Consider the following 24419-nt stretch of genomic DNA (forward strand, 5'->3'; position numbering starts at 1 on the left):
CTCAACTAGGAGCTACACCTAAATTACCTTATGCCTCTGCTCATAAAAATGCCAGCTTAAGCAAAGGAAAAGAATAGGGAAACTTTCCACTTCTATCCAGAAACTCATAAAATAAAACTCAACTCTGCACTTGTACATAATATTTGACCTTTCAACATACTGACATTTCTTATGCTCATCTTCATAACATTCTCCGGAAGGCAAATACTATCACTCTCATTTTGCAGTTGATGAGTTTGAGGCAGAACACAATTAAATGGCTTGGCTAGGCTCAAGAAGTGGGAGCTTGTAAGGGACTACATTCACTGCTCAACACTCCATAGGTTGTTGATATTGCTTGGTATTTGCACCTACTTCTCAATCATTTCATGTTCCTAGGGGCAAGACTGTGTTTAATTGCATATTTCTGAGAAACAGGGGTTAAAATGACATCAACAGCTCTACACATATGTTATCTGTTCTTAGTAGCTTTATTTTTAAGGGATCATCTACTTACTTCCATCCAAACCATTGAAGACATCCCTGAGTAACAGCATAAAGTGACTGAGAGCACAGACTCCAAGCACACACCAGAGCTTAGGGACGTGTAATAGCCCCTTATTTCAATGAGCATGTGACTACTCATTGTGCCACATCTGGCTTGTGACTGTGCGATAGAAAGAACCTGGGCTAACACTTCGAGGCATATGGCTCTCAAACACATCTATTGCAGTTTTAGATTGCTCATGTGCTTTTGGATTCAATGACATACTCCCAACAGGATTATTCTGAGATTTAAATGATGTGCAATATACACAGAGATAATTTAACATTACCTACACAACAGCTTTTACATCTTCACATACAGTGAAACTCGCTGATTAAAATTGTACACTAACATAAATGCAAGGTTTAGGCAGATCTTCCTGTCTGTTATATACTTCACTGAGTTAGCATTCAGAAGCCTCTAATTTGCTCTTCTGAAGATACCTGGATGTCATTCAGTATATCATTTATGGCAATGTGAATCAGGCAGTGGTGTCTCCAAGGTCACTGAGGGGCACAAAGCTGTCTGCCCCTGCTCTAAATCTGCCACACATTTGAAGGCCATGTTACATCCCAAGGCTAATTCCATCTGCTCCATTTCCTCCACTTTCTCCAGGCCTTAGCTTAGAGTCTTAAAATTTCTGGCTGGGATTGCTGTACCAATGTAATAGGTTTTCCCATTTCTGGCCTTATTTCCAAGTCCTATGGGATACTGTATTCATTAAGAATAAGTTTATTAAAACCAAATCTCCTCCCTTTAGCTGTTGAATTAAAAACCAAGACAAAAACTTCCTTCAGTGGCTCTCCAGTGGGCCTCAGCTTGTTCATACATACAATACAGGATAAGCACAAATGCCTCAGGCTTTGTCACATCCAGTTTTGCCCCCTCTCCCCCCTAACTGCTCCCAGTTAAGCCCCAGCCATCCAGACTGCCTCCCTATAGCAAATTCTGGAAGGCACAGGGCATTAGGTACCTTCCTGCTCATATGCAACCTTTGGCTGGGAAGACCAGTGCCTCGCCTCCTGTTCCTGGATTTCTGATCAACACCAGTCTTTCTAAAGATACCCAACCATGTTAGGTTTGGGGGAGAAACTATCTTGCCTAACTAATGCACTAGCCAGAAAAATAACAACTGAACTTTGTGACACCGTGGAACCCTGAACAGACATTTTAAGGTGGTCACCTATGTACCTCACACCTCCTATAGCCTTTGTGCCTCTTGAGGACAAGATTTGGACTTGTTTATCAAGACCTAGACATAGCATATGTATTCTGTAGTCACTTCCCAATGTCTTTTTGAGTCCTATCAGTTTTGTGTTTCTCTATTAAGCTAAGTTTTGGTTGACAGGAATGCAATGCTTTTCTTGAAAATCCTTCTCTATCTCTTTTTCTCCCGTGACAACTTGATTTGCATTCACCATTGTATACAATTAAATCCCAAAATTTCACAGCCTATAGTTAATAGTGACTTGAGAATGCTTTCAGTGTCTGCACAGAGGTGATCAAGACAGGAGGGGTGGAGTCAGTCTTAGGCCAACCAATACATGACTCTCCACTAGAGGGAGCCTTGACGTTGGGGCAATGATTCTGGAGCTCACACCCAGCCAGTATCTTGACCCATAAACTTTTGGTATCTCTGGAATCTCCTCTTTCCTATTCCAAGTTCAGTTACTTCCATAAGAGTAAGCAGAGAGGGGTTATTTAGATGAGAATCCTCAAATGTGGTCCATAAGAGAGACTGCCAGCAAGCTTTGTCATGTGTGCCAAAGCAGGTTGTCTGATAGCCTACAAGGATTCTAGTTGCCTCCAGATTTGAGAGGGAGGAAAGTCTTCTGAGAACAATGCTGAGCTCGATGGGTTTGGACATTGGAAAAAACATATCCTATAGGTGTCTCACATGTTTGGTATACATGTCAATCATCATATAATGTAAGTCATATTGTGCTGTGATTTTCCTCAAAAGTCTGTTCCAGTCCCTGTTACCAACCAGAGGCATACAATGGTAGAAAGAGATGGTCTAGTACCAGCAGGATGCAGCATATAATGGATGACTAAAAAGTGTCTATTGAAGAAATGTTGCAAAATGGCTTTACGTTGGAAGGACATGGAACATTCTGACAGTACTTTGCAAAGGAGCTTGAATGACATGCCCAAGAGTTTGGGACATCAAACTAGACAAGTCAGTATTTTCTATAGCTGAATTTTTGCAGGTATCATGTATATTGAACTCCTGTAAAGTGTGAGATGGAGTGAAGGATTCTGTTTTCATTTATTTGAGCTAATTGATAGCTTCCCAGGCAATTTGTCTTACTAACCAAGTTTGAAAAATATTGCTGCAAATAAACATGGTCTGCTGAAGTTCTTAAGAACACTGATTTGATTTCCCTCAACCCTGATTTCTCTGGCTCCTAGTGTCATGTATTGAGAACAGAACTGTCGCTGAGTTTTTGTGGAGACGTCAGACCTGCCAGGATTTTTCCTTGGCAAGTCAGCCTCCAATCTGCAAAGAGCTTTGTCACAGGGTGCTTTCTCCTGGGAAGAGAGACAAGGACTGTGTACAAGTCTGCAAAGTGGCGGAGAGATTAATGTGCTGCAGTGGGAATAAATCACAGGCAAAGGAAACGAACAGAGTGTGTTTCTGGATTTCAAATATCAGTTCTGGAGATGAACGAGCGCTTCTGCTTTCTGACTTCATTAATTTTCTTACCAACTATACCCAGCATTTCTCATTGCAGCCAATTATTTGACATGTCCCAGTATGAAAATCTGGTCATTATGAAAAATGTAATTGAATTGACCCACGCCCTGACACAACACAGAGTGAAATGTGTGTGCCTTCATGCTGATTAGCCCTCTCGGGCCATTACTCTCCAGGAAAGCACAGCACCATCCTATCAGCAGGAGATGCACTCAGCTATGATAGTCAGCTTCCCAGGCCTATGGAAAATTACAGCAGAGACAGGTTAGATGGAAGTGTGATAACAATGTCATCTGCCCTAAGACTTCACTAAGTTATCTCTGACACTGGTTTCTTGTAGGAGAAAATGTTAGTTCAAGAAATAGAGTGTAGGGGACAGAATGGAGGGGACAGGGCCTGGGCACTGCAAAGGGGATCAAAGCTGCAGAGCCCCTTGGCTGCCTTTCTGCAAAGTTGGAAACTTGTTATCTGCTTCATAGTGTTAGAGCAAGGAGCTCAGGAAGATACTCAGGGAATAGTTAGCAGATGTTAACACTGCTGACCAGGTGCCATAGTTCTGGTCCGGGGTTACTTATGATTAAGTCTCACCTATTTAAAGGATGATTAAAGCAACATGATCACTCAGTGAACAGGCTTCTCCTTTCTTCACATTTTACTTTTCTGTACTGCAATCCTGGGGAACAAAACCAGGGCCTCGTGCCTGCTGGGCAGGCATTTGCAGCTGCTCAGCATCTCCATCCCATGCTGTATGTGCTGGGGCTCATCATGTGGATGTGCGCAGCGATTGCTCACTCATTCTGTTAAATTTCTTTATCTTTTCTGTATTAGGTTATCTTTAGGTTTTATTAACTTTGTTGGCACAATGATTCTTTTTACATGTCTTTTATGGGGACATACAAGCTGTTGGGTGGAAGCTTTGGTTTCAGTAAATAATGTCAGTCTGATTTCACAGCAGTTGTTGCAGGAGAGGAAAGCTCTACCAGGTCTCTACCCTTTCTTGCCCTTGGAGCTATTGAACTTGTGCTTTTTATTAATCTGGTGAATGTGAAATGGTTCCTTATTGCAGTTAAATTAGCAATTTCTTGATTGTTAATAATATGGAGCACATTTTCATGTCTATTAGAACTTTGAGTTTTTCTCCCATAATTTTAAAGCCTTTGGCTATTTTTCAATAGAACTTTGAGAATCCTTTTGATTGCCTTACAATTCTCCTCATGGAATAGTCTACATAGTGCCTTCTATCATCTACGGATGTGCTCAACATTAGCTCCCAATTCACATCACATTCACCTCAGAAATCCCAGATACAAGATCTGAAGGTTTTCAGTCCTCTATACTGGAGGCACTAGCAGCTACAAATACAGATTTCAAAATAAATAATTCATTGCTGTGGCTCAGCAGAATTATATCAAGAACATCTCAGTGAATGCTTGCAGAATGTGCTTGAAGAACTTATGAAACTAAATTAAAAACAAAACGTCAGCACTGTGGTGATGAAAGCTTTCGTGCCAAGACTTCAAATATACTAAAAAGTGTATTTTCAGTAGTTTACTACAGCCGCCATGACAACACTTCAGGTTGCTTCCTTTACTCATGAAGACACCGCATCAATGTCAAATTCCCTTCACCACCCCGGCAAATGCCACCAGGTTCATCACTCAATTTCAAGTGTGGTCTTGGAGTACAATTTCTGAGAATAATTTCTATTTTGTTTAATGCAATTATTTAGAAGTATTTTTTTAAATCCACCTTTAATATAACTCTTTGGGAATCATAATTTGGTCAACTCAGCTTTGGTTTTTTGAGAAACTAAACACCCCGCAGTATGGACACACAAACCCCCTTTTCTCCTGAGCAAATGTTCCTTGGAACTGAACGATGTGTTCTCTCAGCCATCTAGAAGCCAGGGAGGTGGTTGAGTGGTCAAAGTACTTGCTATGCAAGCGCGAGGAGTTGAGTTTTGGACCTTTGGCCCCCACATCAGAAGTTGGGTGTGTAGTGCATGACTGTGACCCAAGCACTGAGGGACAGAGGCAGACAGTTGGGTAAAGCAGTAGACGCCAGATTTAGTGAGAAACACAGACTCAAAAATCCAAGATCTAGAGTGAAACTCTCAACATGACTTCTAGTCACCACACTCACCTGCATGGGTGAAAATACTTGAACACACATAATATTACACACACACACACACACACACACACACACACACACACACACACACACAGAAAGGGGGTGGATTTTTGTATCATTGTATATAATTTTTCCCAATCTCGTACAAAATAATCTTAATGCAAACTGTGGGTGATGATCAAGTGTCATCAGGTAATGAGGATGTCAGTGTAGACACAACTCAGAGGCAAGATTGGATGGTGACTGGAGTCTGTATGTGTGGGGACAGGAAGTAAATGGAAACATTTCTACCTTCCTCACAATTTTGCTAGGAGCCTAAAACTGCTCTAAAAATACCCTGTACTGAAAATTACAGATGGATTGATTTTTTTTTAACTTTAAGAGGTGTTAAATGAAATTTATGGGGAGCCATTGATTTGACTAAGCCCCTGCTGGAGACCCAAGAGACTGTGCTGTGTGCCAAGCAATCGAAGAGAATTTTGAAATGGGCAGTTTTCCAAACCAACCAGGAGTTTCAGAGCAACCAGTCAGAAGGGCCCAGCTCAGCTGAATCAGCACCTTAGGAGCCTTTGCTGACTGGAAGGTAGCTTCCAAGTGGCTGATCGGGTTTCATTGCGGGCTCTGCTTTCTTCAGCAACAATTCTCTGCTTCTGAACCAACTGCTTCTTGCCAGGCTTACCGGAACAACTTACTTCGTATTGCTAAACGGAATGTTGTCTCTCTGACAAATTGCTCATCAAAGCCAGTTTGATCTTGGAACAAAACTTGTTAGCATTTTGTCTTTTAAACAAAGGAGATGAACTTTCAAAGACCCATTAAATCTTGTTAAAGGATGTGGGGAAAAAAACAAACCATAGCAAGCAAGCAAGCAAGCAAGCAAGCAAGAACCAAAAAACAAACAAACAAACAAAACAAAAAACCAACCAACGAAAAAACCCAAAAATGGAAAGGTCTGAGTGGTTTCTGAAGCAATGAGCAGAGGTAGCTGGGAAATGAAAACTCCAGAAAAGGCAGCAGAGAGTGCTTATTGGGAACCATGTTAACCCCTACAGGAACTCTATGAACCAACCCTACAGGACAATAGCGCTCATTACAGGGGTTTTCCATAGGAAGTAACTGAGACTCAGATCTTAAGAACTAGTTCATGGTCACATTACCCAGTAACAGTAGAGCTGCTGTACGTGGTGGAAAGTTCATCTGGGCTGGTCTTGAGTCTCTAACCTTCTGTTCTGTTACTCATGTTTGTAAGGAGTTCAAAGGTCAGGCTAGAGAATGGACCACAGAGCTAAGTACAGTGCTGTGAGTTAGGTTTCATTAATGTTCAGCAGTGTGAGAGCCTCATGTCATTTCATGGCAGTCAGCATCTCTACTGTCACGACATAAAAGGAAACAAAAGCACGGTAGACGTGCACAGGGCAGAGCAGTTGGCTACCATGGTGTTTTACCAGCCTATGAACACCTATGGGAGGCAGTGCACACTGAGGAGGGACTTCCCCGAGGAGGCTCCAGCCTTCCAGACTCATTCCACAAAAGTGCCAGGGACCTGGGTGTTCCAATTCCACTTGAAGAAAGAGCTGACCCATCTGAAAACCCAAACTACTTCTTTTCATGTACTTGAAGATTTATGCAAACAAAGATTGACAGTTTTAACATCTTCACAAGCCTGCCACCCCCCCTTTTCAGTCCTCAGTAGAGAAAGTTCAGGATCCACTGCATTGATCCTCAACCTGTGGGTCTCTACTCCTTTGGGTCCTATATCAGATATTTACATTACAATTCATAACAGTAGAAAATTATAGCGCTGAAGTAGCAATAAAACAATTTTATGGTTGGGGTCTCCACAACTTAAGGAACTGTATTAAGGGATCACAGCACTAGATAGACTGAAAACTATTATGCTACAGTGAGCAGAAAGCAAAGGAGCTAGTTTACACCCGAGTACCAAAGTCCGTAGACACTTCCTACTTTACTGAGGGCAGGGTGTAGCCAGAATTTAAAATATAAGCCCATCAAAGGGCAAAAAGGCTCAGAGGTACCTGAAGGTCTTTCCCTGTCTGTCAACACCTCTTGCTTTCCTTGAAATCAAAGAAAACATTGGTTGGGAACATCAGCCCACCACAGCTGCCTGGGCTACCTTGCCTTCCAGAAGCAGAGCTGTGAATGTGCACAAACATACTAGAGCTTCAGTCTCATGATCTCAGAAGTCACACAGGAAATCATGGCAGTAAATGCATTCAGGCAATAGTGTCATGAGCTCTTCGGTGAGGACTGTTGGCCTCCAATATCCATTCTTTCTTCTTTTCACAGCAACAGGTCCACCATAACAATTCCTACAAATTGTTTAGAAAAGTGTCTAGCTACTTATTTAAAGCATGTGTGGTGACCAAACTAGTGAATATCCTAATTGTCATCATAAGCCTTCATCCAGTGACTGATGGAAGCAGATGCAGAGATCCACAGCTCGGCACCAGGCTGAGCTCCAGGAACCCAATCGATGAGAGAGAGGAGGGATTGTGTGGGCAGGGGATGTCGAAATCATGATGGGAAAAGATGGCAGAGATGATCAGCCACACTAGTGGAAACCCATGAACTGTGGACTAATAGCTGTGGAGCCGCCATAGGACTAGACTAGGCCCTTCGGATATGGGAGACAGTTGTTTAGCTTGAACTGTTTGCGGGGCCCGTAGGCAGGGGGATTGGGATCCGTCCCCAGTGCATGGGCAGGCTTTTTGGAGCCCAGTGCCTAGGGTGTGACACCTTGCCCAGCCTTGGTGCAGGGGAGAGGGGCTTGGACCTGCCTCAGCTGGGTGTGCCAGGCTCTGCTGACTCCCCATGGGAGACCTTGACTTGGAAAATGTGGGGATGAGGGGTGGGTTGGGGGGGAAGGCTGGTGAGTGGGAAGAGGGAAGAGGGGAGGATCTGTGGTTGGTATGTAAAGTGAATAGAAAATTTCTTAATAATAAAAAAGTGCAAAAAAAAGCTTGTGTCTAAAATTGTCTGGTTGATTTAAAGTATTTACATATCACCTCACAATAGGTACCAGAAACAAGTGCTTATTTCTTCAAAATGTGTACAAAAATGTTTATAGCAACTTTGTTCATAGTAGCCCCCAACTGGAAATCAGACAAGCACCCTCAATAGAGGGATACAGGTGGAAGGTGGGAACCAACTCCCAGAAAGTTGTCCTGTGACTATTCGTGTACTGTGGTATAGGTTGTGTTTATGTAATAGACTGATAGATCAAGTTGTCAACTATGCTAGACCACTGAAATATAAGACAATATGAAAGGCTCTTAAAAACATCATGTTTAATAAAATAAACCAGATATACAGGAACAAAAGCAGCCTAGGCTAATTCATCTGAAAAGGCTAGACTAATCTATAGTGTAAAGTTTAGAACAGTGGTTATCCTTCAGAGTAGGGGTAAGTAAGGCCTTGGATTAGACAGAATGACCCCGGGGTATTGAAAAGTTCTACATGGTGTGATTATGTAGAAGCATGTTTTTATTCAAACCCACTGAACTGTATGTTTCATTATGTAACCACACTTCAGCTAAATAGATGAGGACTGCTTTCAGACACTATGACACAGCCCAGCACAGAGTTGGCTGTGCTGTTTGTTACAAGAGCAGGCTAATGGAAGGAGAATTTCTTTCTTATTTATAGCTCTGTGATTATAATTTAAAATGTAACACCATGTTGGGGTTCTGTTACACAACCGAGGGTCCCTAATTAGTTGTTTTCTTCTCTTGAACACAACAAACTTCTCAACAACTGCTGATAAGAGTTATACACACATTCCCATTCTGAACCCCCTGGAGTCCAAGAAGCTCCTTGTCTGCCAACAGTGAAAGCAAGGACAGCGGCCAGCACATCCCAACAGCTCTCTTTAAAGTACAACGTTAAGATTGGGCATGGTGTGCATGCCTTTAATCCTTCTACTCTGGATGCAGAGGTAGGCATATCTCTGTGAGATAGAGGCCAGCCTTGTCTACATAGTGAGCTACAGGCTAGCGAGGGCTATGTAGTGAGACTTTCTCTTGGAATAAACAGAAAAATAAAACAATAAAAATTTAAACAAAACATTAGGTCAAACCATATGAGACCTTGACAAGTTCTATATACTTCAACACACATATATATGTATATATATACATATACATACATATACATATATACATACATATACATACATATACATATATATATACATATACATACATATACATATATATACTGTTAGGAACTAAATCAGAGAAGAAAGTGACCAATGAGAAGTTGGCAAGAAGGGTCCTTCCCTTGGTCCAATGTCTTCCAAGGTATTCACAGACTAAATCATAAAGAACTTTGGAGGCATCCTGATCTAGGTAATCTTGAATCTCAGGCACGCCCTATTACCCCAACACACAAGTCTCAGATCAAAGATAACCATCTCCAGCCTTGTGTCCAACATGCCCCAGCAGGCTGCAGATACGTCCCTGCTCTTGGCCCAACAGGTTTACTGCTAATGAGGAATCTGGCTCTGCTACTCCTCCCTGGCTCCAAGAGCAGTGGGAGCAGATGGAGGAGCCTTGGGAGCTCGGGGTGATAGAACGCTGAGCTTTTCCATTAAGCTGGCTTGATTTCTACAGCCTCGCGGAAGAAAACATAAGAGAAACTTGCATTCAGGAAATCATCTAAGAATTGATATTAAGCCCCCGAATAGGAACACATTTCCTATTCCTGGCAATACTAGAAGTGTCTAAGAGCGTGTGTAGCTCTTTGCATACATACTCACTTCTCCTCACTCCTACTTTTATTCCCTGTGCCAACCTTAGTGCTGAAAAAGCCTGACATTTTAAATAGCTACTGGCACTGGAGCTAACAAAGCCAAGAAGTGAAAGAAGAGAAGCTTGGGAAATAGAAGTATAATCCCTTTCTATTCCCAAGGAAAGAGAATCCAAGTGAACTAGCTATGCTGGAACCCCAAGGCTTTCCATTAGATTTTCCTAAGTCATTATTGCCTCTCATAAGCAATATAATTAGGCTTTATGGGCCAGGACTGCCACATGGACGCAGGGTATATGTAACATTATGAGACATGCATTAATTTATAAATGCTTAAATGCCTGGCAATGCTGATTCTTCTGCAAAAGCTGCTGCTTTCCTTGACACCCCAACCCCAATGCCTTTACAAAGTAGGTGGAAGGCACATAATGATAGTATCAGAACTTCCTCTAATCCTGTCTGATCTTTATTAATTTTTTTATTATGCTTTGTTCTATGTGAGGTGCTTGTGTGTATGTACATGTGTGTAGGGAACTGCAATTACCTGTGAGGATGTGTGTGGAGGTCAGACGCTAGTATTGCGATGGTTTATTTAATTGCTTCCCAATCTTCATTTGAGACAAGGTCTCTTATTAAACCTGCTCATAATTTCAACTATTCTGGTTGGCCACAAGACCTAGAGACTTGCCTGTCGCTTTCCCTTAGCATGATGAGTTACAGACATGTATCACTTTGCTCAGCCTTTATGTGCATAAACACACTAAGCCATCTTCCCAGCTCCCATGCAGACATTGCAAACTTGGGGACAGTAGGTCCCTGAGACCTGGGTCTCGATTTTCTATGGCTCTCCTAAGATTACAGTTAAGAATACTCTGAGAGTCAGTAGATGTCTGACCAGAAGAGATCTCAGAGACAACCACGTCCTGTTCATGCAGTCTTCAGGAAAAACAAACAACTGAGGGCCAGAAATGGAGGCATAGGGTCACATAGCCCACAGTCACACACTGACCTGTACCAGGAGAGGAAGTAGAATGTGTCTACTGGGGGGCATGACCGGAAATAAGCAAAAGGGAAGTGGGAGGTCAGGCAGCTGTTAGGACATCCTGTTATTTGACTGGCACTGAGGCAAATAAGCCAAGAACAGAAGAGAATTCTGGGAAATGATAGCACTCCTTATATTGACTATGGAATAGTTACAGGGTAAGGAGCCAGTGCTAGCCATAATGGATCTAATGTTTGTGGCACGCTTCTTGATAGTCTAGAAAAATTTCACACAACTTAATGTACTGTTGTCTCATTTAATTCTTATATCAATCTATCAAGTTAATAATAATAAGTGGTGGCTAATATTGATTGAGTATCTGTTACTTGGAGAATGCTGAATATTGCTGATGATCAGTTTATGAAGTATGTGATTTCACTTAAACAACGTGATTATGAGGTTGGTACTGTGGGTATCCATGAGGGAAAGAGGAGAAAGGTGGGACTTAGAGAATATATATAGCTCTCCCAAGAACATTGGAGGAAACAAATTAAAACCTAAATTCTCTTATCAAATAACTCAAGTGTTTGGATGCATGACTGTGCTGCCTTTCAATATGGATTCCTTGACGATTAATGAGCAGGGCCTGGGGATACGCCTCAATGGGTAAAGCCCCTGGACCACAAACATGAGAACCGAATTCAAATCCCTAGAACCCACATAAAAGGTAAGCACAGGGGCAAGTGTTTATAACCCAGCCCTGGGCTGGAGAAGGAGATGGGTGGATCCCTGCAGCCCACTGGCCAGCCAGCCCAGTCCATGAGCTTCAGGATCAGTGAGAGAACCTGTCTCCAAAAATGGTGATGAGTGAGTAAGGAAATGTCACCAAATATCTTCCTTTGGCTTAACACACACACACACACACACACACACACACACACACACACACACACACACACACCTACTCTAACAAGGACATGTACTACACATACAACATAAAACATACACTTTACACACATACACCCAAACAATAGACTTTCATTTTCCTAAAAAAATAACCAGAACTACAGTAAAAATAAATGTTCAATAAAAATAATTTGTCTAATCCATTTATGTTGCTAGATGAAGTGGGCATTATAATTTGGGCATTAGGAATTATACCTAGACTTGGTTTTGGCTATGGCATTTGTTTTCCATTCTATGTTTTATTACTAAGGTGCCCTTTTGATACAAAAGGAATTAGGTTTAACACATGAAGTGGAACAAGGGAAGGAGGAAGAGAAGAAGGGAGAGAGTGATGAGGGATGAGAAAAAAGAGGAAGGAGGGGACAGGCAGTATTGTCCACATGACCAAAGGAGGCTGAGATATTCACTGCTTCAAGGATCCTATAGGAGGCCATGCTACGTTATAATTTCACCACCGTAATTTAAAAATCAGTAGCCCTGGTAACCAAGTCTACTGGTGAAGCCTGGCATTTCGAAATGGGGTACATGTCCCAGATAAACTCATAAGCTTTGTTCTTTCCTTTTGAAATCCAAGGCATTATTTACATACACTTGGCAGCAGTGCAGAATCTTTTCATTAAACGAGATTTTTTACATTTCTCTGTGTATAAAAATAGACGTATTTGAATAAGACCACATCTTCTGTTGTCCCTGCTTCTTGGCTAAATCATTGGTTAGAAAAGAAAACAGTAAAACCTACTGGACAGCACTGAATAATTTAGCTAAAGGTTGATGTGCATGCGCGCGCGCGCGTGTGTGCGTGTGTGTGTGTGTGTGTGTGTGTGCACATATACACCTATATGATATGTGTGAGTATCTGTGTATGTTATATATGTGTATTTGTGCATGTGCACCTATATGTGTTTGCATGTGTGCATGTGTATTATGTATAGGTGTATCTGTGTATGTGCAAATGTATGTGAGTGTGTTTGTGTGTGAATGTGGGTATGTGTGTAGTGTAAGAGGACAGCATTAGGTGCTGGTCCTGTTTTCCACCTTCTTTGGAATAGAGGTCTCTTCCTCTTCTTTGTTGCACACGCCAGGCTGACTAGCGTGCGGATTCTCGTGCCATGTCGTAGGAGCTGTAGGAGCTGTGCGATGACACTCAATGTGGAGTTCTGAGAACCTGGACTCAGGTCCAAGTGCTGGCAAATGCTTTACTCCTTAGTCACCTCAGCTCTACCGTTAGTTCTGAACACTCGGACGACACTCCCTTCACTGTCTTCAGCGCCCTGCCCCACAGTGATGACACACTGCACTTTCAGCTGCACTGACAGCCGATAGCTTGGGACACTCAGCTTTGCTTCCACTCAGTACCTATCAGAGTGATTTCATGGCTCTTCAAAGCCCCTTATTTCAGGTTTTCAGTTCTGCAAACTCCCTTCCCTTAGAGCGATAGACCAGTGGAAAGGAGGCACACTTTGTGGAACAGCATGCAGCAATAAGAGCTTTTACATTTTTGATCTTTGCCATAAGTGAGAAGAAACTTCAACTTAAACATAGGGAGGGCTCCCTTTGGGTCTTTATAGAGCACAGGGCCATACTCTTGCAAGGCAAGGCTTTACTGATATACTCATTCATCCATGGGTCCAGCCAGCCCTTCCTCCTCCCCAAGGGAAGATAGAGTCAGGTATTTCCCATACACACAGTCAGGTCTGGGTGTAATCTTGGCTCTCTCATTTGGAAGCTGAGTGATTTAGGGCCAGCTCCTCAGATTTGAAGCCAAATGTTCTTGTACAAGGAGATCAGTTATACCGTGTCCTTTTTCATTTAACTGGTGAAAATCCAATGAGAATGTGCTCAATGTGTGGCCCACACCTGGTAAATAGTGTATTAGGTATGAGAAGAACCAGGCTCTGGGGTGACTCCTGGAAGACTTCTGGTAACTGATGGAACCAAGACCCCCTCCAGGAGTGTGCAAACACAGCTGCTCTTCATGATCCCATGCTTCCCCTTTTGTGAGGCCGCAGTCTACAGAAGAAAACAGTCACGTAACTTTCAGTTACGTACACTCAAGGCGAGGGAAGTACTACAAGAGTACGGAGGGGTAGGGGTGTGACTTGGGAGAGCTTCGTGGAAGGCATGGTGACTGACATCAAGATTCATCCTGGACCTTTTAGACAGAAAGAGAAGGTGGAGGACACAGGACACAGATTAAAGAAAGAGCCTGTGCAAATGACAGGAGAGATGAAAGTGCAGGGTGCAAGCTCCACACAGGAGGAGCCAAAGGCAGGAAGAGGCTGAATCAAGATGGCTTCTTCACACACTAGGTGTCTAGGAGTTATGGATAAGTTTTGAATAGACGGATAAACTCAAGGGTTAAAATGACTGGAAGTGAATCACACTTGAATGTCTGCCATTTTCACTTGGAAACAGAACATCCCTCCCACCAGGCAAGCTGATCTGTTTCCATGCCAACCAGTTGCTGAGGCCGGGAATAGGCTGAGTGTAAGGTGGAGAGTGGTGTCAGTGAAGAAGCCAGAACAGGGGAAAGGACACAGGAAGGGTCAAATGATAGAGGCAGGCAGTCAGGGCAGCATCTGAATGCATTGCAAACTTGGTCATTGCTACACACACACACACACACACACACACACACACACACACACACACACACACACACACACACAGGGTCCTTTGGAGTTCTGGATATTTTCAAAGAGACCTCATGTAATTCAAGAGCTTTTAACCACATCATTTCATAGTGACTAGAAATCAAATTATGAAGGTCAGACCTCTGGTTCCTGAAGAACCTTCAGAGCTACTCAATCCTTCCGTATTTTAGCCTTGAACTAGGAGATTGTGTGTTTGCCCAGTGTCAGCCAATTGGAGCAACAAGTTCAAGGTTGTTTTCTAAATTCTGGAGCAGCTACGACTAAATGTTGTCAGAATTGAGTCCTGCTGGGAGCCAGCCTTGTCACCAGCTGAAGGTTTGAGTTAGGTTTCTGATAGAGAACTCTGAGATTTTCTGAACCATTGCCATCTTAAGCAGGAATGAAGAATGAGAGAGAGAGAGAGAGAGAGGCTAAGGGGAAGAAGGGACAGAATAAGGATTGGTTCTTAACTTGGCTATGCATTGGAACCAGTAGGAAAGCTTCACAAAATACTGCTGTCTGAAAAGCTGTCCAGTTCATTCTATCATGTAGCTAAGGTGGATACACCAGGATAAAGCAAGAAGACTCACTGGAAAAAAAAGAGGACTGGAGCTTTGTTGGGCCCTTATCAGGAGAGAAAACCATTGACGACTGGATAAGACAGGGGAGCAGATAGGGATAGGATTTATTCTGACAGTGGCTCTGGTCTCCGCTATAACAGCATTATCCAAACTCAATGTAGGGAAGTGAGGTAGATTTGGACATCCTTGTGTTGTCTCTTTAAAAATTTATTTATGACCGTGTGTGTGTGTGTGTGTGTGTGTGTGTGTGTGTGTGTGTGTGTGTGTGTGCCTGCTTGCCTATATATACACCAGTGTATGCAGATGTCCACAGAGGCTGGAAGAGGGTGTCAGATCCCCTGGAGCTGATGATACAGGCAGTTGTGAGCCACCCAAGGTGAGTGCTGGGAACCGAACTCAGGTTCTCTGTAAGACCAAGTACAGCAAATGCTCTTGACTGCTGAGCCAGTTCTTCAGCCCCATCCTTGTATTTTTGACCACCCCACAGGCTCTTCCCCAAATGGACTTATAGCAAGGACTAAATGTTTGCTCTTGAGTATCTTGGGTCTGCCTTAAAGTGTGACATGTACAATAACAATAATTGTTCCTAAAATGAACAAAATATTTGAGGTAAACTGTGAAATGAATGCTGGAGGGGTTGGATTTTTACAAGATTCTTTTCTTAACACATTTTCAAGATGTCTCGAGCATGGGGAGCTGCAGAAATCCTTAATGAAACAAACACAGAAACAAAGAAACACACAAGAAAAACAAAAGCAAGTCAATGTCCTCTAGTGAACTTAACAAGTGTTTTTGGAACTACTGTCAGTTCAGGCATGTGGGAGACCCTGTAAAAAACAGATTGAGACTTCCAGCAGAGGATTAAGTTCTAAAAGCACTGAGTGGCACTTCTATATTGATCCATGCAGAGTCCAGTATTTTAAGAAGTCCTTATGTCTTCCTTGGTATAATATGGCTGGCTCTGTCGCTTTAAAAAGGATAGCAAGAGCTATATTTTGGGTGAGGATGGGGAAGATCACTCAGTACCACACAAACTATTCTTGGCTTGAAATATCCACCCTTTAGATTAAGGGAGTCTCTTATTATTCAAGATAAGATTAAATGTTTGAGGCAAACGTGAAGTGAATTCTAGAGAGTTAATTTTTGATAAGATGGTTTATCATAAGCAGGGCTTATGTCTTACTGAATGTCTTTTCTATAATATCTAGATCATGTGAGTCTGCCTCTGTTACATTAATGCTATGGTTTTCTCACGTGAACACAACCTTTAGGGCTGGGGGTGTAGCTCAGTGGTAGAGCATTCGCTTTGGAACACTGGGTTTAATGGATCCCAGAAGCGGGGGTAGGGGAGGGGGTAGATTTGTGATCACTATTTCTGTAATTATTTTTCTATGTTACTGCATTAATTGGGCTAGTATTTTACTTGAGTTTCTTATTTTAAGTTTTAAAGAGAGATTGGACTGGACTAGACTGTACTTTTCTTTCTTATAATGGTCCCATTAACCTTTGATAACAAGTAATATTAACATTAAATAAAGCCTAGCAAATTTCCTTTCTTATGGATTTCTAGGTATGGGTATAAAACACATGGTAATTTACAAAAAGTGTCACGAGCCTATGACTGTGTATTTACTATTCTCACCTTGTACACAGAGTAGAGGCTCAGAAGGGAAGAAAGGGATTGCAGAAGAAGAGGCTGGCTGAGGACGGATTTCCATTTTATATATATAATAATTTATTTCTTGGGTATTTTTCTTGAAGCAGGTCATGAACTAATGCTTCTCCCACTAGTGGCTTATTTCTGCTCCAACCCCCCAGGCTTTGCCTTTTGTTTTTTCCTATCCTATTATGTCCTGGACTATGCATGAGTGGCTATGTGACTTGGTATTCTAGAGGACTTAAGAGTGTAATAAGTGTGTCTACTTTTCATCATGAAGAAACACTGCTAAAGATGATCTTCCCCCACCCCTTATATCCAGAACCTAAAGACGGCCGCTTTGTGCCTAGCCTTTCAAATCTCACGTTTCCCTTATCCCTTACATACTGTCAGATCTTAGGACAGAGTCTGTGTTCAGAATAACATTCATTTCATTTTTTTTTTTTTGGTAATGACCTGTAGCTAGATCGTGGAGGGCATGCATATCTGATTATCCCTGAAGGTATTCTGCATAGCACTTTATAATTTTATAAACAGTCTGATAAAATTTGAATCCATACCCTGTCCACTGCACCCTATTTGCTCTGAATCAAATGGTTTTTTAGTCCAGTCTCCTGTGCACATCATTTCAGCAAGGGACCTCACACCTCTTTGCTGAGGATGCATGGTCAAGCCAGGGTGGAAACTCTACACTTCGATTTCCACTCAAGGCAGCCTAACTCCATATTAAGTTATCTGTCTCAGACCATTTTTGAGGAAACTGCAGTTCAATAACTAGCACAACCCATGACCAAGCATGTCTGAAATTACGTATAACTAGGAACACGTAAACCTGAAAAATTAAGGTTAAGAGTAGAAATTCAGAACAGAGAAGGCAGTTTATGTCACTTTCCTCTTTCCTTTGCTTGTGAATACTGGCACTCACATAGTGCCCTCACCTTGGTTTTATTAACTGAAAAATGGGAATTTTTGAGTACAGTATGGAAGTGGAGGAAGTGGTGGCAGCTGCTTAAAACAGAAAGTGGGTGGGGGGGGAAGAATTTTTAGAAATTGTAGGTATTTGGGGAGTGTTCATTCAACACACTGTTAAGTAGAAAAGCTTTCCTTGGATCTGCACAGAGAAACCCTACCTTTAGTGAGGGGCCCTCAGTAAATAATAAATTAATTTTACTAATAATACATATTTATTTTGATGATGGAGAATCCATTTTACTTTCAAAAAGCATCACTGGAATGCGTCAGATTATTACAGAGGAAAGGTCTGGCCTTCTCTCTTAGTGAGGGCTACTATTGTTAGGATGAAGTGCCATTACCACAAGCAAGTTGGGGAGGAGAGGGCAGAAGGATGATTTGGCTTGCACTTCTACATTATAGTCTGTCGTCGAAGGAACTCTATCAGGACAGGAACATGAAGGCAGGAACTCATGCAGAGGCCATGGGGGCCGGGGGTGGGGTGGGTTTGTGCAACTTGCTAGCTTGCTCCCTATGGTTTGCTCAGCCTTTGTTAGAGCACCCAGGACCAGCAGCCCAGGGGTGGCCTCACCTACAGTGGGCCAGGCACCTCCCACGTTGAATCACAAATTAAGAAAATATCCTACAGACTAGCCTACAGCCCTGTCTTGTGGAGGCATTTTCTCAACTGAGACTCCCTCCTCTCTGATGATTCTAATTTGTGTCAGGTTGACATAAAACTAGCCAGTTTTCCACTTGCAGAAAAAAAGGAATTAAATATAAATAGTAAGAAAATTCAAAAGAGATAGGTTGGCCAAGGTGAATCATAAAAAGAAATGCCTCCCAAGGATTTTCCAACCTTTTAGAACCAAAGGATTCAGAATTAAATAATTATCCATTACAATGTTTACCTTTAATTTTTCAGCTCTAGTGTAAGAGTTTGGATATAAAAAGTGTGGAGATTCTCCTTCTAGCTCTCTCTCTCTCTCTCTCTCTCTCTCTCTCTCTCTCTCTCTCTCTCTCTCTCTCTTTCTCTCTCTCTCTCTCTCTCTGGGTCTGTGTGTCTGCGGTTGTCGTTTCAACATGGAAGTTCTCAGCTGCTGCTTCAGCACCATGTCTGGCTTCCTGCTGTCATGCTCCCTCACCATGATGGTCATGGACTTACACTCTGAAACTACCCTGAGTGACTTAGAAAACTTAGAAGCACCAGTTTATAAGCTGGCCAAGACTCCCCTCATTGCTGAAGTTTATTACATCATCAGGGTACAGCACCCTGGGAGGGAGGAGTCATCACCAGAAACAGGGGTAACCCAGCAGACATTTGGCCTCCTGACCCTTTGAATGGAACACTCCAAATTGAGACAAATTATGACTACTGGAAGCCATCCCAAGAGGGATTATTGAAGAACTCCTGCCATCAAACCCCCAAATGCCAAAGGATGGGCGCATCTCAGCCTGGAGGCCCCTTTCCAGGCTTTATTGGTGGTTCCTGTTTATAACAATTATACAATTTATATTACAGTGATGAGTGCTGATTGCTGACTGATAGTACATGACTAGAATCAGAAACCTGCACTGAAAATGATTTATTGTTAAAGAATTGCATCGAAAAAAAATAAGACGCAGGGAAAGCATTGTATATTGTTTTATGAACACTGCAGACTCCCTCATTCAGCTTTTCTGCCTTAGGGATGGGAACACATATTTGAGCAAAGTGGGGAGTCCATTGTTTTGCATCCTTCCCATTTCCTGGGCCCTTTGATTCTCATCCATCTAGGCTGGAACAACCCAGATAAACCGTCTCAGGGGTCAGGATCTATCCCTGGACTTTAGTCTCGGTTTCCCATGATTCCATATTAATGCATTTGCTTTTCAGCAGGAAAGAACATTATTGTGTGTCAAGTGCTGTGGACAAGCCCACTGGGGGGGCGGGGGCGGGGGTGAGGAGAAAGTTTCTTCTGAGGCTGGGGTATAGTTCAGTGGCAGAGAGTTGACCTAGCAAACACCCACAGCACCACAAAAAAATAAAACAGGTTTTTGCTGAGGGGTGGAGATTACTAGTTTGAATGGAGTTTGTTCAAAGATGTGCTAGTTTGACCGTTGGTCTCATATTTCCATATAGTGATATTCTCACAGTTTTTTCAGTGTCTGTCATACACAACTCCTTGTCAGTAAGTCAGACAACACCTGCCACAGTAATGTCTGTTAAAGTGGCTGGCCTGAAAACTCCAGGGCCACATTCATCAGAAGGACACTCTTGACAGAGGCGACTAATTTTGCCATTTTTCATTCACCTTATAATATTTCAGCACAGCCAACTTAAGTTTCTTTTTTTATGCTTATTCTTCTTGGGAGTGGTATAAGACTGCTTTTTAGTCTTCTGAGAACCACCAGGAAGTCTCAACACAAGATGAAGGGTGGACTCCTTTTGAATGTTGGAGTCAGACAAAGTACAGAATCTTCCAGCTGCTCATCAGCCAATATCAGTCTGTTGATCAGGAGGAATCAACAGACTGATATCTATAGCGTCTGAGGGCTCAGTCTCAAGAGTGATGATCTTCCTGTAAGGGTTTTTACGAAAATCTGCATCTTGGCAGGGTTTCACCTCAAATGGCAGATCAGAAAATGACATGCTTACTTTTTATAGCCTTCTAGTGTATTTTTGAAAGAATCCATGGACCTTTTTTTTTTTTTAAATCAAACAGCTACTATCTTATTACTTTTGAACATTATATGAAACCAAGTAATTTCCTGCCATCATTTATCATTTGCTAATACAATGTCAAAGGAGGTTGTCAAAGAGAATAAAAATTTTCCAGGAAAGAAAAATATGAAGATTCAGCTAGCAAGGTCTTTATAAATATAAACATAAGTTGGGAAGTGGTGGTGTTTGCCTTTAATCCCAGGACTCAGGAGGCAGAGGCAGGCAAAACTCTGTGAGTTTGAGGTCAGCCTGGTCTACAGAGCTAGTTCCAGGACAGCCAGGGCTACACAGAGAAACCTTGTCTCAAAAAATCATATATATGATATGTGTGTGTGTGTGTGTGTGTGTGTGTGTGTGTGTGTGTGTGAAAAATCAAGGAAATTTCCTGATTTCAAATAACATTATTTTTTCTCTCTCTGCAACAAAACACCTCTTCTTCCTTAAAATGGTAGCAATAATAAAAAGATTCCATTAAAGTATGCATTGCTATTGGCCTATTATTTCCAGGCCTCTTACTTAAAGGAGTTGCTGATCCCATGCCAGGTCCCTGAGGTAAACCCTAGTGTTGCTGATCAGAGAAATTTGTACTGAAGACCATCCTGAGGAGAAGCCAGGCCCCAAACCTGAACACCCAACAGGCACAAGTGACTCTCCAAGTCATAGAAACTTAGGGCTGAAGACAAAGGGGGTGGTGTGGGGGTGGGGAATGGAGAGAATGGAAAGACAGACTGATGTGTACTGCAATTGTGAGATGAATGTGAGATAATGATGCCTATTAAAATCTGGAAGCTTTATCTCAGTGGAGGCTGCTGACTCAAAGGGCTGTGGAAAGCTCTGAGAGGGTGGGGATTTAGAGCCTTTCAAGGCCTAAGTGCTGGGAGATAGTATTTCTACAAATCACAAAACAGGCCTATGGAGGAGTCAGATAAAGCACTCTTTTTTTTTTTTTTTTTAGTCTTTGAAAAGTTTCCAGTCTTAGGTTTTTGCCCTTGACACCTGCTGTATTACATGCTAAAGAGAACACACAATGCATGCTACACTGTTAGTGCTTCCACAGGTGTGTGACCTGCATTACATGAGGTCCTGTTCTTCCTATGCTTTTTCTGTGGGGTTTCAATAGTGATGAGGTAAGTACAGAAGTCTGGTTGTGTGTCTTGCCACATGCAAGGAACTATATGTAAATGGCATTTTAACTGTGCCTTTTAATTGTGAGATATATATCCTGACTTCAGGCGCTGGTTGGCAAAGAGGGATCAGAAGGCTAGTCTCAGTTGGACTGAGAATATCAGAGAATGAGAAAATTAATCATGAGTTCATAAATTAGAATTCATGATGTGAAGTAACTGCATGAAAATCGACAGTCCATTCAACCTTTAATGATGCATTGGTAGTTATATTAAAACTTGTGTGCTACCCAACAAGATGGGGTTCAGTGGGAGTGAGAGAGGGATGAGAGAGGTTAATGGTGCCTGTAAATGAGCAAATGCATTATGTTTTCATGAAATTATCAAAGATTTATTAATAAATAAAAATGTTTAAAAATTCATGTACTAGGGACTGGACAGATGATTCAGTGGTTAAGAGCACTGGCTGCTCTACCAGTAGAACTGGGTTTGATTCCCAGCACTGATATGATGGCTCACAACTGTCTGTATCTCCAGTTCCAACAGATCCAATGCCCTTCTCTGGCCTTCCTGGGCACCAGGCATTCACACCCCATACAAATATGATGATGATGATGATGATGATGATGATGATGATTATGATAATGATGATGCTACTAACTCATGTACTAATATTTGGGCATGGTAACACACATCTGCAATCTGTAATCCTAGTACCCAGGAAGCTGAATTGAGAGGATTGAAAATTTGAGTCTAGCTTGGGCTACGTAGTGAGAACCTGTCTCAAGAAACAAAAAAGAAAAGGAAAAAAAAGTCTCCAAACTCATGTGATATGATAATAAGCAAAACATAAGACACACATTAGAAAAGGAAATGTGTTGGTGGTGAATTCACAAACTTGAAGAGAGGGTCAGTTCAGCCACGCACTTGACCTCTTGTAGAAAAGAACAGAGAAAGTGGTGTTCTGAACATCTCATTCTTCATCTGTGACAGTGTGGAAAATAACACCCATTTGCAGACATGCTGTATCAAATAAAAATAAACATGTGAAAGCTGTTCATTAGAGCCATATGGCATAGTAAATAGGGACACAAGACAGCATGTTTGAGTTCTAATCTTGGCTCAGGCTCTTGCAGGTAAAGCTGGCATCCGACCTCACTTTTTTCTTCTCTTCAGTAAGTGTAATCGCAGCACCTACTTCATGGCAGTTCTGTGAATAGTAAGTAAAACTATTCATCCAAAGTACTTTAGAACCTAACTGGTTTATGGCAGGCAATTGTCCTTAGCTGTATTTTATTATTATTGTATTTGTGAATATTCAGAACTGTTACTGTACTTACTGACTTGTAATAAATAGGGAAATAGATGTTATAACCAATTCTAAACACAGCTTTGCTGGTTAAATGTGGTTTAAAAGGCTTGATCTTAGTTTGAGAAGTGGGGCTCATTCCTTTAATCAGTGGAACACAGATCTTTAAAAAAAAAAGATTTAGTTATTTATTATTATATGTGTGTGCCTGAGTGTATATATGTGCACCTTGCCATACAGGTGCCTGTGGAGACCAGAAAAGGGAGCCCCGAAACAGGCAGTTGTGAGCCATCCAATGTGGGTGCTGGAAACCAAATCCGGGTCTTCTGGAAGAGCAGCAAGTGTTCTTAAACTCAGTCAGTTCTCTTGCCCCAGGGAGCTTTTCAGTCAGGGATCACCTACAAGCTATGAGGAAATCAAGTACAATTTTAGGTGAAGTTAACTTGTTTGCTTTAAATGCGAAACACATGAAAGAAAGACTCGGCAGTTTCCATGTGTCAAACTGCAAAGATATAGGCTAAAATTAGTCTTCAAGGATGCTGGAGTCCAGCAGAAGAGGGTCAGAGGAGCCATAGACAGGAGAAAAGCAGAAAAGATATGGAATGGGCTATGAATGTGGTCAGAGGAGCACTGAGAAGCATATGTTGGATGACTGTCCTTTTTTTTGTGTACATGTGTGTACATATATAATTTTTATTATTATTTTTGTGTGTATGACTGGCTTACTTAAACGTACTTCTGTATACTGTGTGTGTGCCTGTACCTGAGGAGGTCAGAAGAGGGTGTCAGATCTTTGGGGATTAGAGTTACAGATGATGGAAAGCCACTATGTAAGTGATAAGAGATTCCTAGTAAATGTGATTATTATGGGGTAAGAGCCAAGAAACAAAATCCAGATTGGTAGAGTGACTTTGAGTTTCTCAAGGGCAGGAAAAAAAAATGCCTTGTTAATCTTTCTAACACCAGAGCCACAATGAGGTGGCTGGTTGATGGCTCAGAAAAGCTTTAGTGGAAGGAATAAAGGAATGTATAACTAACAGGCCACCCATCAATAACAATTGAGATCTTAAGTCTAGATATGCCACAGAGGGATGGAACGAAAGTGGGATAGCCATTGAAAGGGTCACCCATGAGACTTCTGTCCCTTTCCTATAGAAATCTAAATATTGAAACCCCTTTAAAATTAATGGCAAACTGTGATTCAGGGGAAAGTGAAGAAACCAAACAAAACCCAAAAAACCTAGATCCCTGCCCCCAATGACTCCTCCTACTTTCTATTTCAGGCTTAAAATTGGCTGCTGGAAGACAAAGCCTTTTGTTCCACAATTAAGGATGCAATTAAAAATGTAAATGGCTGCAAGGCTGAGAATAATACTAATGAGTCTCAA

The 24419-nt window shown here is 41.9% G+C and overlaps 1 protein-coding gene and 1 pseudogene across 32 annotated transcripts in view; both read right to left on the reverse strand.

The window, feature by feature from the left end:
• Positions 1 to 24419, reverse strand: part of Dlg2 (discs large MAGUK scaffold protein 2) — a 1877153-nt gene that overhangs the window by 111011 nt on the left and 1741723 nt on the right. The gene's annotated exons all lie outside the window — the stretch shown is intronic.
• Positions 20063 to 20483, reverse strand: LOC128095421 (ubiquitin-40S ribosomal protein S27a-like; annotated as a pseudogene).

The sequence above is a fragment of the Peromyscus californicus genome, unplaced genomic scaffold (genome assembly GCF_007827085.1).
Source record: "Peromyscus californicus insignis strain IS unplaced genomic scaffold, ASM782708v3 Scaffold_4__1_contigs__length_199733344, whole genome shotgun sequence".
NCBI classification, from domain to species: Eukaryota; Metazoa; Chordata; class Mammalia; order Rodentia; family Cricetidae; genus Peromyscus; species Peromyscus californicus.